Below are 17327 nucleotides of genomic sequence, written 5' to 3'. Positions count from 1 at the left end.
CTGATAGACGTCATGGCAGGTAATACTTTTTTAGAGTCTCATAGGATCAGTATGTGCAGTAGTATGATGGAAATGTTCGTTCATGGATTGATAGGTTCAGTCATAATAACAATGAAATTTGCAAGCTCTTCAGCTCCAAAAGGGGGGAATAAAAATAGGAGGCATTACTTTGAAATGGATTTCGTATTTCTGAAATGCACACTAGAGTTAAAATATAAAACCAAATATAAATTTGAAATATAAAGTTAAAATGTGATTATTTCATACAGAAAGTTATGGATTCGTATGTTTCAGCATAAAAATAATGCCCCCACTTTAATATGAATAGCTTGTCAGTTATTTGCTATTGCTAACTGAGAATTCAGTTTGTTTATGCTCTATTTTCTGGACGCAAAAAATGTTAACCTACCTATTATTTAGCATACCTCAGCAATTCTCTAAGATCGCACATTTCTGAAACGTTTATATTTTATATTTAGTTTAGGACAGAAAAAACCTATATATCTTCCTTCGAACACTGACAGATATTTAAAGCTATTTCAGCTTTTTCCTATTAATAGTCCACCTTCCTCGACACATTATTGTTTTTGCGAATGTTACTATTTACATATTAACGAGTAGTATAGTTATAACCTATTAAAGGTAACGAAAACAATGTTTGAGATTCCCGCGTAAAAAAGTTTATTTTGATGAAGTTTGAACCATATAAACCAATAAGTGTCCAACCTCATTAATTATTTCACAAAAAAGCTTACTTTAACTGATTTATGTGGTTATGTAATGATATATTATAGCAGTACCTACTAAACAACATGAGTTAACGTAAAGGTGCGGGACGATTTAGATTTCAGTATTTAGTTTAAGGAAACTTTGCCCAGAAATTATTTTATTAAAAAGAATCAAGTAGCCATGTATATGTTCGTGGTAGTAGTGGAGGAATAACATCTAACTATGTAATTTGTAAGGTAAGAAATAGTGTTAGCGTGATAGGGTTCGGATTGGTGGTATGTTAATTTTCAGTATTTCTTTAACAGATGCTTAGTTGATGGTATTATTTTCGTAGTGACTTGTATAAAAATAAAGAGGAATCTATTAATCAAGCAATAAACATTTCGAAAGTTTCAGCTATTTTGGAGTAATTAAGAGGCAAATAATACATCCCATGGTTAGACACAATCTAATGTATTTCATTTACATGAAATGTTTACACTAGTTACTCTCCTCATCAATCAGATTTAAACACCAGGTTAGACTTAACTCTATAAAAATCTAATTCTAGAAAACATGCGCCGGGTTTAGATAAAAAGGTATGTTCCCTTTGTTTAGAACTATTTTTTCTTTCATTTCACAGGAACAGAAAGATTATTTAAAGAATCTGAAGATATATTACAACATGTTTCTAGCCAAAATAAGTAAATTTAAATTTTTTCTTAATGTGCATTTCAACAATAGTGTTTCGCCTCATTTCATAATTTTTGTCTGATACTTATTTAGTGGATTTTGCATGAAGATTAGAATAAAGGTTAAAGAAATAAACTTTTTATTTTCGCAAAGTTATATGGAACTAATACAACACTGTTCTGTTCTGTAAATTAATTTTATTGCTGACAGAGCCCCTAGTATTACAATATTTATTGAATTATTTTAATTAAAATACTTGTGTGAATTATCTGTGCAAGTCGATTCAATTTAATAGATTACGCTATCAGATGTTGAATTCCCGCTGCAGTGCCCAAAAATCTAAACAGCTAGAATTAGCCTAGAACGAATACAATTAATGTGATGCCAATTCGTTTTCAATCTTCTACAAAATCAGAAACGAATCTCAGTTGCAGCGTTGACCTTTTATATGAGAATTAAAGCCAGAAGAGGGGAAAAGTAAAAATGGGCAGATTTGCCCCGAAACCACAGTTTCTACTTTCAAAGTGCTTTCATACAGTGTGTGTTCCAATCGTTTCTAACGATTTTCTAGCCCACTTGTGGTTATGTCAAGGAATCATAAATCTGCCTGATCATCTATTGACCTTCCCAGGAGAATGCACCGTCCATAAAGAGATATCTAATGGAACCGGTAACTAATACTGTTACCGGGAAATAAGAGTGTCAACTTTTAAGACAGCGATGATACATGAAATAAGAATAACATTACAATAATTGTATTCCTAATGGACTGATAAGTAACTATACTTATTTATATGTATTGTTATTATTACTTATTTATATGTATTAATCGAACGTAAGTCAAAAGAAAACAGCTAAAAAACAACGCAGAATGAATTATAAATGAGAGGATATGCCATGCCTTGACATAACACACGGAGAAAGAGAGAATAGGGTAATAGTTCATTGATATGCGCTGCCATGCCATAACAAATCTATGTAATTTTTAAGGTAAGAAATAGTGTTTGCGTTAAAGGGTAAGGGTTATTGGTAGGTTGATTTTCGGGGTTTTCTCTTACAGATGATTGGTTGATGGTATTATTTTCGTAGTGGATCGTATAAAAAGTAAAGAGGAAATTACCAATCAAGCAATAAATATTTCGAAAGTTTCAGCTACTTTGGAGAAGTTAAGAGGCTAATAATACAATGCATGATTAGAGACTATCTAATATTTTTCATTCACCCGAGTTGCAAATTACCCTCCTCCTCAATTTAAACTAGTTCTCTGAAATTACAGGTGTCCCTTCGTCTAGGGTTGCAATAATTTACTCTTTTATGGTCTTCCTCGGACTGCATTAATATGTCCTAACACATAAAGCTTCAAACACACACACACACCCACACACACACACACACACACACACACACATATATATATATATATATATATATATATATATATATATATATATATATATATAAGTAAATAAATGCGACTAAGTTATTGTAAAGCGTGATATGTATCTACACTATTACGGAAATATGTGTATTCGTCCAGATATTATAATTTTATTTTCAATTTTCATCCGAAACAAGGCACAGTACCACTTGGAAGTAGGGGGCTTCTATCGGGGATATAAGTTGCAGAGTTATTATAAAGGAAGATAAGTAGCAAGCTGTCTGTTCACATTACACTTGAACTTCTGCCTGTCAGTACAGTTGGGAAGGCAAACTCCCGGAAAAGAGTTCCAATAGCAGTTCTAGGAGGGAACTATTGGAGTAGAATCTTTCTTATACATATGAATATTTACTCTGTCGGGGTGGGAATCAGCTACTTATTGGGTTTGTCGGGGGTATTTGCGTCGCGTGGATACTAGTGTTTGCATTCCGCCAGAGCATTCGCCATTAAAATTAAGACAAGGGAATGCAAAATTTCTTCGATGGGTCCGAGGCTGAATCTTAGATGTCAGTTCAGGACCTAACATTTTGACGACTATTTTTTTACCCATTTTCAGGAGTGAGAACTAGTAGCAGATGCACCAGCCTAAATATGACTACAATACTCCGTCCATGGGAGAATTGCGGCCTTATAGCGGTACAAGATGCTCTCATTATTATGATAAAGTGTCCTGGCAGTCATCGGCTCTAACCTGTTGGTAACTCCCAGGGGTAATCCTTGAAGTCAGTTCTGGAGAAATTGAACAATTTCAGTGGAATTTTATCGGTCCGGCCTAATTATTATAGGAGGTCCTCCCTCTCATACCTTACCTATATGTGTTTGGGTGTCGTAAGCATGAAATTTCGATGGTGTTACCCAGAAAATTATTAATACGCTGACTGATACTTATACAAATGCGATAGATATATGTTATATGTTTCGGTGAGAGGATGGGATTTTACTCCATCGCCAGCGGCACTATTGGATGGATGGCCCGGTCGATTTTCCGATCGCGACAGTTAGTCAGACAGATAAACTTGGCCATTTCTGTGATTTTCCGTCTGTCAGACAGTGTACCTGGGTAATTTTATGATATGCATCCTCTCTGATCTTGCCTTACTTTTTATAAATAGTTCGAATCAAAAATAGAAATAGACCAGAGGAAAAAATCTGAAAAGGTCCCTAGAAATCACTTTATGAAGTACGAAATTTTAGGAGCCGGAATTCATTTCAAACTGTTAAAGTGATCCACGAAGGAATTTTTTTCAGGTAGATGACCATTGACTCAGGCTTCTATTAAACTTTTACAGCAAAAACAACACAGATGGAATGGTCAAAAATACAAAATTGTAACAACATGCCACAGCTTTAGATACTATTTTAGAATTTGCTGTAGTTGAAGATATTATCACGTCTAATGCATGGTAAACTCAGTTCAGATTCTCATATTTTATACATTTAATATAATTTTATCATTACTTTGTAGCATAAACCAATGGTAAACACTATTGTGGAAACGCTTAATTTTAACAAAATTACCCATCTTTACACTTATGATTATATCATGAAATTTTGGAGTTGCTCTCATACTACAATACCAGAAAAGCTTGAATATAGCATCGAGTCTGAGTCATCATGGACACCGATCAAAGGATTTTTACAAGTTTCCTCAGATCAAGCAAAACGGACGGTGCATCTCAGTGCCTTCAGACGGCAACTGCATCTTTGAGATTCGCAGTTCTTGCACTGACATTGTGTAAGTTTCCGGTAAACCTCTGGCAATGGTTTATCGCTCACCTGATGAGGAAGTGCATTTCCATTCATTTCCAACCAGGGGAAATATGTTTGTCCGTGCGATCAGTGAACAGAGCTAATTTGTATGCTGATGATGTGCTCGCTGAATGTGCATATTTAAGGAAGACCAAGTTGGGGCTAACATTTTAGGATCGTTAAAACCATGGCAACAGAATATTCTTATCATTGTTTTGACTCTCGTGTATATATACGACACAGACACACTCAACCATATCACTCTATACAAAAGCTTATAAAATACCAATAGATACATATACTTTAGAGAACTGATTTCTGTTCCATGGGATTATTTTATAGCCACCGTCTCATGGAATCCTCCAAAAGTAACGAGTTCGCGATGTACTTATCTTGACGTTGCTTGACGTATCAGCTCTATGCTGGAGAAGTTGTTCTCTGGGAGGTCAATAATCTATCTCCAGTTGATAGGTTGTGGCACGTACCTGTTATCCTCTTTGTGACATATAGACATACCTTTTCCTGTCTGTAACATCTAAGTGAGATCCTTGATGGTGTGTGTTTCATACCGATCAAATACGACATCGAATCTGCAGAATGACTAACTAAAGTGACTGAAGACTGAGGCGACAAAACGGTCTGCGTTTTGTCCAATATTGTGTGTATTTGCACGCGTGCTAATTGCCTGACCATCAATGATCACAGTTTTCAGGTTTGTTATTGGCAGTTGTTTCTCTACAGTATTGCCTTTCTCGAGAATGTTGCGAAAGCTGTTTTGTTTGTGGATCTTATTACTCCGGAATTGTCTGCAAGTGAAAGCTCAATTGGCGAAGCTTCATAGCTAAGGCCTTCCTTCAGGTAAACCACCTCACGTTCAGCTTTCGTTGACTCAAGCAGGCATTGGACGAGGTTCTGCATGCTTTGATCGTTTTTTTCTTGCTTGAGGGTCTGTTTTTAGCACTGGACTTGATACATGTTTTAATGGTTAGGATTTTCGACTGTTGGTGCTTTTGATGAACTGGAACATTTTTCTTGATGAGCACTGAAACAACAAATTCCCGCAATTTCTCTTGCCATTGTGCGTGTGGTGTCAGAAGTGCTCTAAAATTTGAGCAGAAGCTACATATCGAGTGGCCAGACGAACAATACTTGTAGCTTAGTGTTGAATAATGCCATATTTCATCAATTAATCGAAAATTTTCTGAACATGATGCGTGCCCCGTTTTATTCTTGAGAGTTCAGTTTCTTTCAAATAAGAAGGACTGCAGTCTACATCTGCAGTGTACATGTCCAGCATAATTGAATGTGAGACACCATTGATATCTTGCTTCTTCTGATTTTGTTATTCGTACAGGCCCACCCCAACTTTGACGACTTTATTAAAGTGCTCCAAGACTTAATCCGTAGAATGCTGATTCAATTTGTTGCTTTTCGTTTTGACCACAAAGTTTCCATTCATGAGTTCTTGGTGGACGTCAGGGTTTCTAGGATCATGCTCCAGATTATCCAGATTGCAGTTTCCGATTCCCTCTGCACTAAAGAACTGTAATAATATGGAAATCATCTTGACATACGGCACTCTAAATCTGGAAGTCGATGGTTGTGTCTCTTGAATACCCGTTTACCATCTGATGATTCGGAACTAAACAAGTGCATCCTCCAATGCGTTGAGGTTGTTACTGATAACATCTCGCTCATCGTATGACTCCAAAGAATCTATGAGGTGTATTGATTATATTTGGAGGGCATCTTTGTCTACTAAGTGGGCCTTTGAATATCCGATGAATGTTTGCCAGATGATTTTCCAAACAACTTGAAATGTGAGCTTGTGGCTCGAATAGGTTTTTGTACGATGTTGCCTACATGTTGTTCTAAGATGTGTTCTGACCGTAGACGGCAATTTCGGCCCATATTTTAAAGAGACCAGAGTCTGCAAAGTGATTTCCAATGACATACATGACTTCCTAGGAATGTGGAAGCCCCCAAGTAGCAAGAATATTGTTTTGTATTCATCATTGTATTATCTTGGCTTTGCAATACAGCTGTTAGTCCAAAGTGAGTACAGTAGATCGACTGAAAATCATCATGAGTCGCATCATCAATACCAATAGATACATACTCGAGAATCAAAACAATAAAAAGAATATGCTGTTGTCCTATCCCTACTAAGGACCAGCCATTCAAATCCAAGATAAGTCATACATTTACAATTTAACAGCAAGCTTATATCTTATCGTCGTGGTTACACTTTAGAGAACTGATTTCTGTTCCATGGGATTATTTTATAGCCACCATGTCATGGAATCCTCCAGAAGTAACGAGGTCGCGATGTTCTTATCTTGACGTTGCTTGACGTATCAGCTCTATGCTGGAGAAGTTTCCCAATATTATCTGGGAGGTCAATAATCTATCTCAAGTTGATAGGTAGTGGCACGTACCTGTTATCCTCTTTGTGGCATATAGACATACCTTTTCCTGTCTGTAACATCTAAGTGAGATCCTTGATGATATGTGTCTTATACCGATCAAATACGACATCGAATCTGGAGAATTACTAACTAAAGTGACTGAATACTGAGGCGACAAAACGGTCTGCGATTTGTCCAATATGTTCAGTGTGTTGTTTCATGCGCTGATGCAAGGAATAGAGGTAAATACCTTATAGGGCAGAGCTCATGTTTGTCTTGGGTTGTGATTTGGTTCAACCCTGTTCAGGTAGGAACATAATCACTGTTCAATTCATAAATATGAGAAAGAAATCAAGCTATATTTTACGCAGAAGCTTCGTTGCACAACTGGCCATCTTGGGTAAACATCATTTCGTTTAATGTGGTCGTTAATTTTGGATTCTCACGAGATAGTATGCGAGTCAAGTTCTCAAGCTGATGAAGTTCAGGAGGACCTACAAAGACTTAGATTTTTTAAGATGAAGAACGTGCTGCTGTTAATTTTGGGGTAGTCCTCTCTGGCATACGTCCATATTTGTAGCATGAAATGTTTTCATAACTAACCAACGTTTCTTAAATAATGTTAATATTGTCAACAGCGTACTGACAGAACTTGTTCAGTTACATATTTCTGCAGATTGTGAATTCCAAGAGCTTTATCTACAAACCTTGTCATAGCGGCGTGATGGACAAGTTAAATCAGCGATTTAGTCTGTGTCGCCTTATAAATTACCAAGCAAATCCGACATCTTTTAGTGTACGCTTTTTATGTTTCGAGATGGCATAAACAGTTCGTTTCACAAGGTTGTTAACCTCCTCTCCGTCCACCTCCCCTGACAGCAAATTACTTAGGAAAGCACAAGCTCTCTGGGACAAGTTTTTCAGCATTTTCTGATATGCAGTTGTCTACTTAAGGATTTTATTTGAGGTTTCCTCTAAGGCGTCACGCGAAGTGGTTCAAAGTCAGCATCGACTCTGTCTCCGAGTGTGAGAAATGGGTTGACCTGAAATCATCCACACATGTGTTAGCCTCCATTTCATTAGATTTCTTTTTAAATATGTGAATGGCCACTTTGAATGAGTTTCTAGAAAACAACAACTATAGTCAATGTGGATTGAGTTGTGGTACAAAGTCGATCTGGCCGGGAAGAAGTTAGTGCAGTTTCTCTCTGAGGTGGGTTGTATTGACCCAGTATGACCGAGCTTCAATGCCAAATTCACTTAGCAAGGAGGTTCACATTTCTCAAACATATAGCAGTGCATAGATGCCACCTCGAGCTAGTTCAGTAGACACTTCAGACGGGAGAAAATGGCTACTAAATATGCCTCTTTGCTGCTTTTCTTTTGGCAGAAGATGCACAATCAGTGATTAGAGTGAAAGATTTACTGCGTAATAATGACCTCGGTGGCCGACTCTCGGGTGAACAGCTTGAAGCAAGCGTTCATACATTGTTTTGGGCCATGTTAGATTTTAGGTACTTGTGAAAGTAGAATAATCGTCTTTGTAATTGAAGACTTCAGTCTCTTTGGTGATTGTTTCAAAATCAATGGCTACAATGCTTTCGATGGTGTAGTGTGGACGTTTTCAGCATCATTGTATTTCTTTCGTTCTGCAGCAGCTTGTGCGCCCTTGGAATTCCAACCTCTCCAGGTTTTCTTGTATCGCGTCTTTTCTGACAGACAGGGTCCAATCAGTACTTGTATCAGAATGCCTCATAGCTTTGGCGTCTCAGGTCCGACTCAATGTGTACATCATATTTCCCAGACACTTTTTTATTTACTGTGTATTTCGTATAACCTTCATCACATGAATACATTCCTGATGCATAAATTAAATACAAGTGAATAAAATTAAAGATTTCAACAAAAATCATATTTTGCTTTGATGGCCATTTTTTACTATATTGGGGGAGGAGTACAAACGATAATAAGGCCTTAATTAATGGACATCCACCTAAAATATGTTAGTAGCAGTCATGTTTATCATTTAACATGGATGCCTATATCTAAAATTCCGTACTACCTACCGAGAATGTGCTAAATTTTGCCTCCAGTCTAATTAAATAATTTATTCGCTATTCCTTACTCAACAACGCATCTGTTCTTAAAAATATTGGACTGTTTTATGCAAATGTTTTTTCTTGAAACGCACCAGTGCTTATAAATTCCTTTTTATCTAGACTGTGCAAAGATCCCCCTTGGTTTTGGATGTTTTTCTATACGTATTTCTCTGATGAGCAGGAACTTATTTTGATCGTATTCTGTCGAAGAATGAAAAAAACATGTATTTGTAGTATCTTTTAGTACTAAACTCTAGGTTTGAATAAAAATGAGCGTTTAAATGTGTATAAATCGGTTTCGTATTGTTGTATAGACAGGGGTAACATTTTGAGACAATGGGTACATATAACATTTGATGAGGGGAGAGATAGAAGAGAGGATGACATTTATAAAGTTCTGTGAATGTTTCTTCTTATAACACAGATATTAGAGAGGAGATAGATATGACAGAGGAGGAAAGGACAACAGTCATTATTTATGATAGGCAGGGGAACGCATTATTTAAAAGATAGAGTTTATACACAAAGTTCATTATAAATGGGAGTAGAAACAAAGTTCACTAAGATGAGAGGACACAATGTTCGTATCAATGATTCACATTACCTTTAATTGTTATAATAACACAGCACGAAAACAACAGTTACTAAAATATGATGATGTTCGTTTATTCCATTCGACCGGTCGTGATGATTTCACATCTAAGAATTCAAAGTTGAATTACACGTTTCCTTTTCTAACCCTTTGCTTTTAAAGGGGGACCCGTCCGACTTGACTCTGGACCATGTCTCGATCCGACTCTCTCTCTCTCTCACGATGTCTCTCTCTCTGTCTAAAACTAGCAAACTATATTGAGAATTAATTTGTCCATTATGTCATACGCATGTCTAAAACCGTGTCTTCCATCATTTTGTTTAACTTTCATCAATATAACAAAAGCTCAATGTCTGTGTTTCTGTAAATTTGTTCACGAATACGATCTTAAATAGCTTAGTATTATAGTAATTTGACACCATACAATGACAGAAGATATATCAATTGTCTGAAATGACTATCTTAATAAGGTGGTCCAGGGAGAAATGACACTTCTATAGAAATACCTAATGCACGCTCACACTGTTTTACATGGACAAAAAATGTGGAAACTTAGCCAACCATTAGAAAGGGAAAGTTGTTACGGATTACATCGCTTATCCCCACCAACGAGAGTGGTGCCCCAGGGTTTCACTTATGACTTGAAATTCTGTGCACGCTCCCTCCAATTAATGTCCACGCGTACAGTATCAAAATATAGTACGATAACTTACTAAACGGTGGGGAGTTTTGATGGATGACACCACTCATCATTACCAATTATAACTAGGAACCCTATGCACGCTCATACAGGTTGACGTAGACACAATGAACGTGCCCAGATAGTCCGCCATGGTAAGGATGCGTTTGCAGGTTTAACCCCCTATTATCAGCAACATAGTTACTTATAATAGGGTACTCGAAATAGTATTAATACGTTTGTGTCAATGAGGATTCCCATTACTGCCACCTCATGTTTTTTGGGTAATTGCCCCTACACCCCACGAAGATTATCTGATCAATGCCAGTTCTATCTATGTGTCTCTGTCTATACATCTATACGACGATGTAATAAAGCGCAAGGTCTATTATACAAAAATAAATATCAGAAGCTCACAGTATTAATGATAGCGTCCCTCTGGGGCCCATCCTGGGCCCAACTCTTTTCCTGATTTGCATTAATGATCTTCCAAATCACATCTGTCAATCATTTGTGCACGTTTATGCTGATGACACTGCCATTTATGGTAGCAGATCTAAGACAGTAAACGACCAAGTTCTCTCCGATTCTCTCTCCTCTGATCTTGAGCACTTGGTACAATGGGGAAAGGAGTGGCTGGTTACTTTTAATGCATCTAAAACCAAGCTTCTCTCTTTACATCATAAACATTGTGATCCACATCTGGCATCAACTGAAATGAACGGCTTTAGTCTTCAGGAGGCCTCAAGTTTTGACAAGCTTCTGGGCTTGACCATTCCTGCTGATCTTAAATGGAACACGTGCATCAAATCTGTTGCCAAGGCTGCTGGAAAAATGGTGGGATCTTTTTATCGATCCAGTAGATATCTCACTGCTGATGCAATTCTCTATCTATATAAGAGCCAGGTACGTCCAAGGATGGAATACTGTTGTCACCTCAGAGCAGGAGCTGCTAGAAAGGACTTGTCCTGTCTTGATAGAGTTCAAAATAGATTTCAATGCCTCGTAGGAGATGCCATTTTCTCTTCCCTGCAACCTCTATCTCACAGAAGAGATGTTGCGAGTCTGTCTCTGATGTATCGTTATTTTCATGGAAATAATTCCCTCCACTCTTTATCGGTGCCTAAACCTACACGTAGATTCCATGAACAAAGCTTCTTTCTTAGAACTGCACGCTTGTGGAATTTTCCGTTTTTTCTGCTTTCCGGCTGACTACAATATGGTTTTCTTCAAGTTTAACGTAAAAAAGTTCTTGATGAGCCGTTCCATATAAGTTAAGAAATTTACTGAATTTCAATTATTAATGATTACTATATTGCCCAATTTCTATTGTACACTGTTTTGCCCCTATCCTCGAGTGACCTCTTGGCCTTGATAATGTAGTGATTCCTTTGGAAAAAAAAGATACAAAACTGTATAGAAAATGAATGTCAATTTAAAAGAATTTTAAATATTTATATAATTATATGGGTATAAATTTACTGCTCTTTTTGAACCAAGTCAACGGCCGATAACTCTGCTAGTATATATATATTTAAGTCGTCTTTATGTATGTTTACTATTACCTGCATATATACTACTATTCCTATTTACCTTCATATGTTTACCTACTTTAAATTATTATATCATCCTAATCCTTCATTTTTCCATCAAGTGTTGACCTCTTCCTATTACTGGCTTAAAGCAGTAGAGATTAAGGAGAGATGAAGTTGCTTGTTTTACATCCATAACATCACAATTATAATCATAGCTACCCGTACAGGAATGTCGGTTAACTCTTGAGACTGAACCGAGACATCCCATATATATATATATATATATATATATATATATATATATATATATATATATATATATATATATATATATATATATATATATATAAATATATATATATATGGGATGTCTCGGTTCAGTCTCGGTTTTGTGTGTATTTCGTCTAAATTTTAAGCTGGGTTCCAGAGATAAGTATCATGGATCACGTTTTCTAAGTGGTCGCCTTGATAATATAATATGTCTATATTTTACCCCAGTGTGTTCAAATTCGTAAATTAAGATGGTATTAAAAATAAACAAATAATTCCCTTTGATACGAATATATCGGTTTATTCAACGAATCGTGCAGTTCTAGCTACTAATGTTAGAGCAACTAATAGCAGATTCAGATTAATTATTACCTAGAATCTAGCAAAACATTTAAAAGTTATAACATAATACAATCACCAATATAAACGCGGAATAAGTGTTATTAAAGGTATTTAAACCACTACTGTTTCTGATGTAAAATTGAGTTTTTATGTACAACACGGATATCTATGTTTGTCATCTGGAAATTTAATCTTAGTAAAGTAAAATGAGAATAAGAGAAACACTTTAACTCTATTATATCTTATATAAAAGATTGCAGTTTTATTCTTCTTTGGAATAATATATGAATTTATTTGAATAGGTCCACATAACAATTTTCACAGTGCATAACATAATAATAATAATAATAATAATAATAATAATAAAAATAATAATTATAATATATTATATATATACTACGTTGAGAAAATAAGTATGAAGTTACATAGGAGCTTCATTACATTATTGCCAATAAATGTTACAGAACAATATTTTTTTATTACATATTCACCTAAAACTTGGCACATTGCCACTTTGGTGTAGGCGCCTACTATCAGGGGCAACAACTACTGGGGTACTATGCAGGGATTTGGACCGCAAGATGTCGGTTCACGTGACACTTAAACTTCTGCATATCAGCACAGCCGGGGAAGCAGGGGTCTGGAATGGAATTCAAAAATCTAGCGGTTCTGGGGAAGAGACTACCGGGGTAGAAATATATTTTACATGTAGGGATCTACTGTGTGGGGTGGGATTTATCTGCCTGTCAGGTTTGTTGAGGGCGTTTATGTCGTGGGTGCACAAGTGCTTGCAGTTCGTAAGAGAACTCACCATTAGAATACTTGTAAAACGGGCAGATGCATGCAAAATTTCGTCGATTGGACAGAGTCTGAAGCTTAGATTTCAATTCAGGGTCTATCAGATTGGCGACTCTCTTTTTCTTGTCTAGGAGCGAGAGACCAGTAGCAGAGAGACCAGCCCAAATATGAGAGCAATACCCCATACATGGGCGAATGGTGGCCTTAGAGATGTACAGGATACTTCCGAGTGTTAGTAGTTATTTAGTACGGTAGAGAGAACCTACCTTCTTCACAGCGACCCTGGCAATACTTTTAATATTATTGTTCCAACTCATGTTTCCAGTGAATTTACGCCAAGGAGTTTGAAAGATGTACTCTCAGATAAACAATCGTTGGCCATTGCTATTGGCGGTAGAGAACGAAACCTCTGTGGAATGGAATTTAACCCCAAAATCTGACATTATGCACTTAAATTTATAACTTACATATATATATATATATATATATATATATATATATATATATATATATATATATATATATATATATATAAAGCTTAACGTCTACCTGTGTGGCTGGTCACGATTAAGCTCCTATATGGCTGACTATTATAGAAAACTCATCACATATAATGATAGAAGATGTATCGAGACACAGGAATGGGTATGTTTGATCTGACATAATGACGATTCATTAAAATTGTGGGGACTGCGTACTCGCCTGGTCCACAAAGTATGGAAATAAAAACAAATTAAAAATTTAAAAAAAAACGTTTACAATGTTTTTGATATAGATGTACAAAATAATACTTTGATAAGCATGTTTTAACTTAAATAGTGATGGTATTATAAAATTGTGGGGTCTGTGTTATCGCCTGACTTCCATGGAATGGAAATAAGCACAAACTTTAATAAATACTTTTCATATCTATCTGCATAAGTATACTTTGATAATTATGTTTCAGTTTGAAGAAATATATTATAATAAAATTATGGGGTGTTCGTTCACGCCTGACCTCCATAGAATGGAAATATGTTACAAAGTTTAACAAAGTTTTTTAATGAAAATCCACAGAATATTGTGATAAGTGTTTCAGGTATGGTATAATAAATTTTGGAGTTTATCTATTTCATTTGTACTTTCATCATATTTTGCTTTGGTTTTGATACCCCAAAATTCGAAGATATCTCTTTACAACCCTTCCTACTTTTATAAATCAGAGTCCATTTTCGGAGAGGCTGTTTCTGAACCCAGTCAAAGACGGGCATTTTTTCTAGTATACATATCTACATCTATATATATATATATATATATATATATATATATATATATATATATACATATATATGTATATATATATATATATATATGTTTAGTGGTTATATTTAAATTCTGACAAAAATAATATATAGGCATATATATTCGAATTAAGACTTATTGTTTGACAAAATGAATATATAGAAGGGATTATGTTGATTTCCTTAATCCATGGATTTTCAATAAAGGCTATATCATCAGAGGAAATGAAATGCGCTGTGCAAAATGTGTAGCTTTGAATATACACTTATTTTTCTTTTCAGCACAAATATTAAAAATAGTGTTTTAAGTGGTGAATGATAATTATATGGAAATAATTATAGGAAAAGGAAGTTGATACAACCTGGGTAGTCATTTATCGGAAGAAGTACAATGTCCCCCGGGGTTATAAATCCAGGTGGGCAGAATATTGGTCCAGAGGAGGAGGCAGTAGTCTCATATAACAAAAATGAGTGGTTGGTCCTTATTTATTTTCCGAAAGGTATACGGGGCAGCCATATTCGTTGGTGCGTTGAGTGGGTTTTTGATAGCTGCAATCCAAACTCTTTTTTAGGTGTTCACACAGTGTATCAGATGTTGAATGGATATACCATTCCATTGTATATACCCCGTGGGTAATAGAATTTGAGCATTGAATTATGTATGCAATGGATCTCGAAATCAATGGTATGCGTAGCAGAGTAATCCGGGAGATGATATTCAGAACGATGCGTTGGACGATTAGCTTCTGGCGAGAATCCCAGTAAAGTGTTAGTCTGCTCTCTTGCTGATAGTTGGTGAGGGAACCTTCTAGATGAGGGAAAGAGGGGGTGGGGTAAAGTAGAGAGGGTAAAGAGAGAAGGGGGAGGGTTAAGATTGGGCGAGCTGGCAGGTGCTCAATGGAATTTCTTCCGGGGGTGTATTTTAGTGTTCAGTTTTGACCCCTTAATTTTAAGTTCAAATAGGAAATTGATATTCTTGTGATTTTAAATGGGAGTGTGTATGGGATGGGGTTGGAGCGCTGTTTTTTCTGAGCGGATGGGTTAGTGAGTAAGGTGTAGAAGGCGACGAGTCATGGTCTAAAGTTTTGGAGTGGTTGGAGGATTACTTAATTAAGTGAGTTTAAGGATAGGTACTTTAATTTTGAGGGTATATTTAACAGTAACTTGATTAACTGAGATACAATTTGTTCATTTCGATTGTTGTGGCAGTGTGATCTGGTGTAATTAAATGTATTTAAAATGTATATATTTCTGTTTGGAGGCAATCCATGGATGAGTTTACTTTGCTGTTCGTTGGGTTGGAATCGGTGTTTGAGTGAATGCTTCGGGGCTGGGCGTGAGGGTGTCCAAACGTAGTTGAATTTTGCTATTTATATAATAATAAACTGTATATCCATCTATCAACCCTAAACATAAGCGCAGATATAAGCATATATCCACCCACAGACACACATACGTACGCATATATACACATACATACATACATACATACATACATGCCCATATATATTTCACATATATATAGCATACCCATACGCACACACTGATCCATACAATGCACACACATACACACTTAAATACACGCGCATCCTTGTTTTCATGCACATGTGTACACAATTGCATATATACACCTCATAAAACATACACGCATGCACACAAATATTTTAAAAAAATGCATACACAGGAACAACATATATATCCCGGCGTGCAAGCATACGCGTATATCGGGTGTGCAGCTGCGTCCATATACACGGCCGGATATCCCAATAATCGTGTGCAAACATGTAAGTCACACCCGCACATGCATACCATCGTATACCTACAGCAAATAGACATGTCTACATAAGTGTTGTGCCCATACAGAGATAAAGGCGTGCGCACTGATATATCTACACCTACAAATACAACGAGCGTGCACCTCACAGTTAAACATATACACACATCAAAAAATGATTGGGATTGTCTAATAATTCTATTTTAGAGAGGGGGAAGTAATCCCCTTTTGCCTGCGCATACAGATGGTCGAGGGAGATGGAGACAGCTAGAGCGTAAAAACTTACGGCTAAGGCGTGTAACTCCATTAAATGTCCATGTTCACATACACACAAACGCACATACAAACACACACATATATACATACATATATACACACATATATACACCCATATATACATACATACAAAACGTGTATACTAGTACAAACACACGTGCATACACACATATACACATCCTTGTACATAATCATATATATACACACAGCACAAAATGCACGCCCACAGGCTCACACATATATATACACATCCACATACATTAGGAAATGAAATTAATGGAAGCAAATTCATTCATATATATATATATATATGTACACACATACATGCATACACATATATATATACACATATATAGATATACATACACATACATGTGTACAGCAATACACACACAGACACGTACAGACATTTACATACTCAAACACGCAGAGGCATAGGTACATATATAGACATACGTATATATTAACACAGACACAACGAATACAATATCCGCCCACTCATTTATGCGTACATATACACTCATACATGTGTAAATGCATGTGTATACAAATAGGAACAAATTGACAAAACAGGTTAAGGTATGGTGACTTAAGTGATTTTGAGCTGGCTATACTTGAAATTTTCCTGTGAACGCATAACAAAATAAGCTCATTTTTGCTGTTTAGTGTTACTTTAGGGTATGTTA

The sequence above is a fragment of the Euprymna scolopes genome, chromosome 3 (assembly GCF_053919585.1).
Source record: "Euprymna scolopes isolate OS-2025 chromosome 3, ASM5391958v1, whole genome shotgun sequence".
Classification (NCBI taxonomy): Eukaryota; Metazoa; Mollusca; class Cephalopoda; order Sepiida; family Sepiolidae; genus Euprymna; species Euprymna scolopes.
This window is presented reverse-complemented; position numbering follows the sequence as displayed.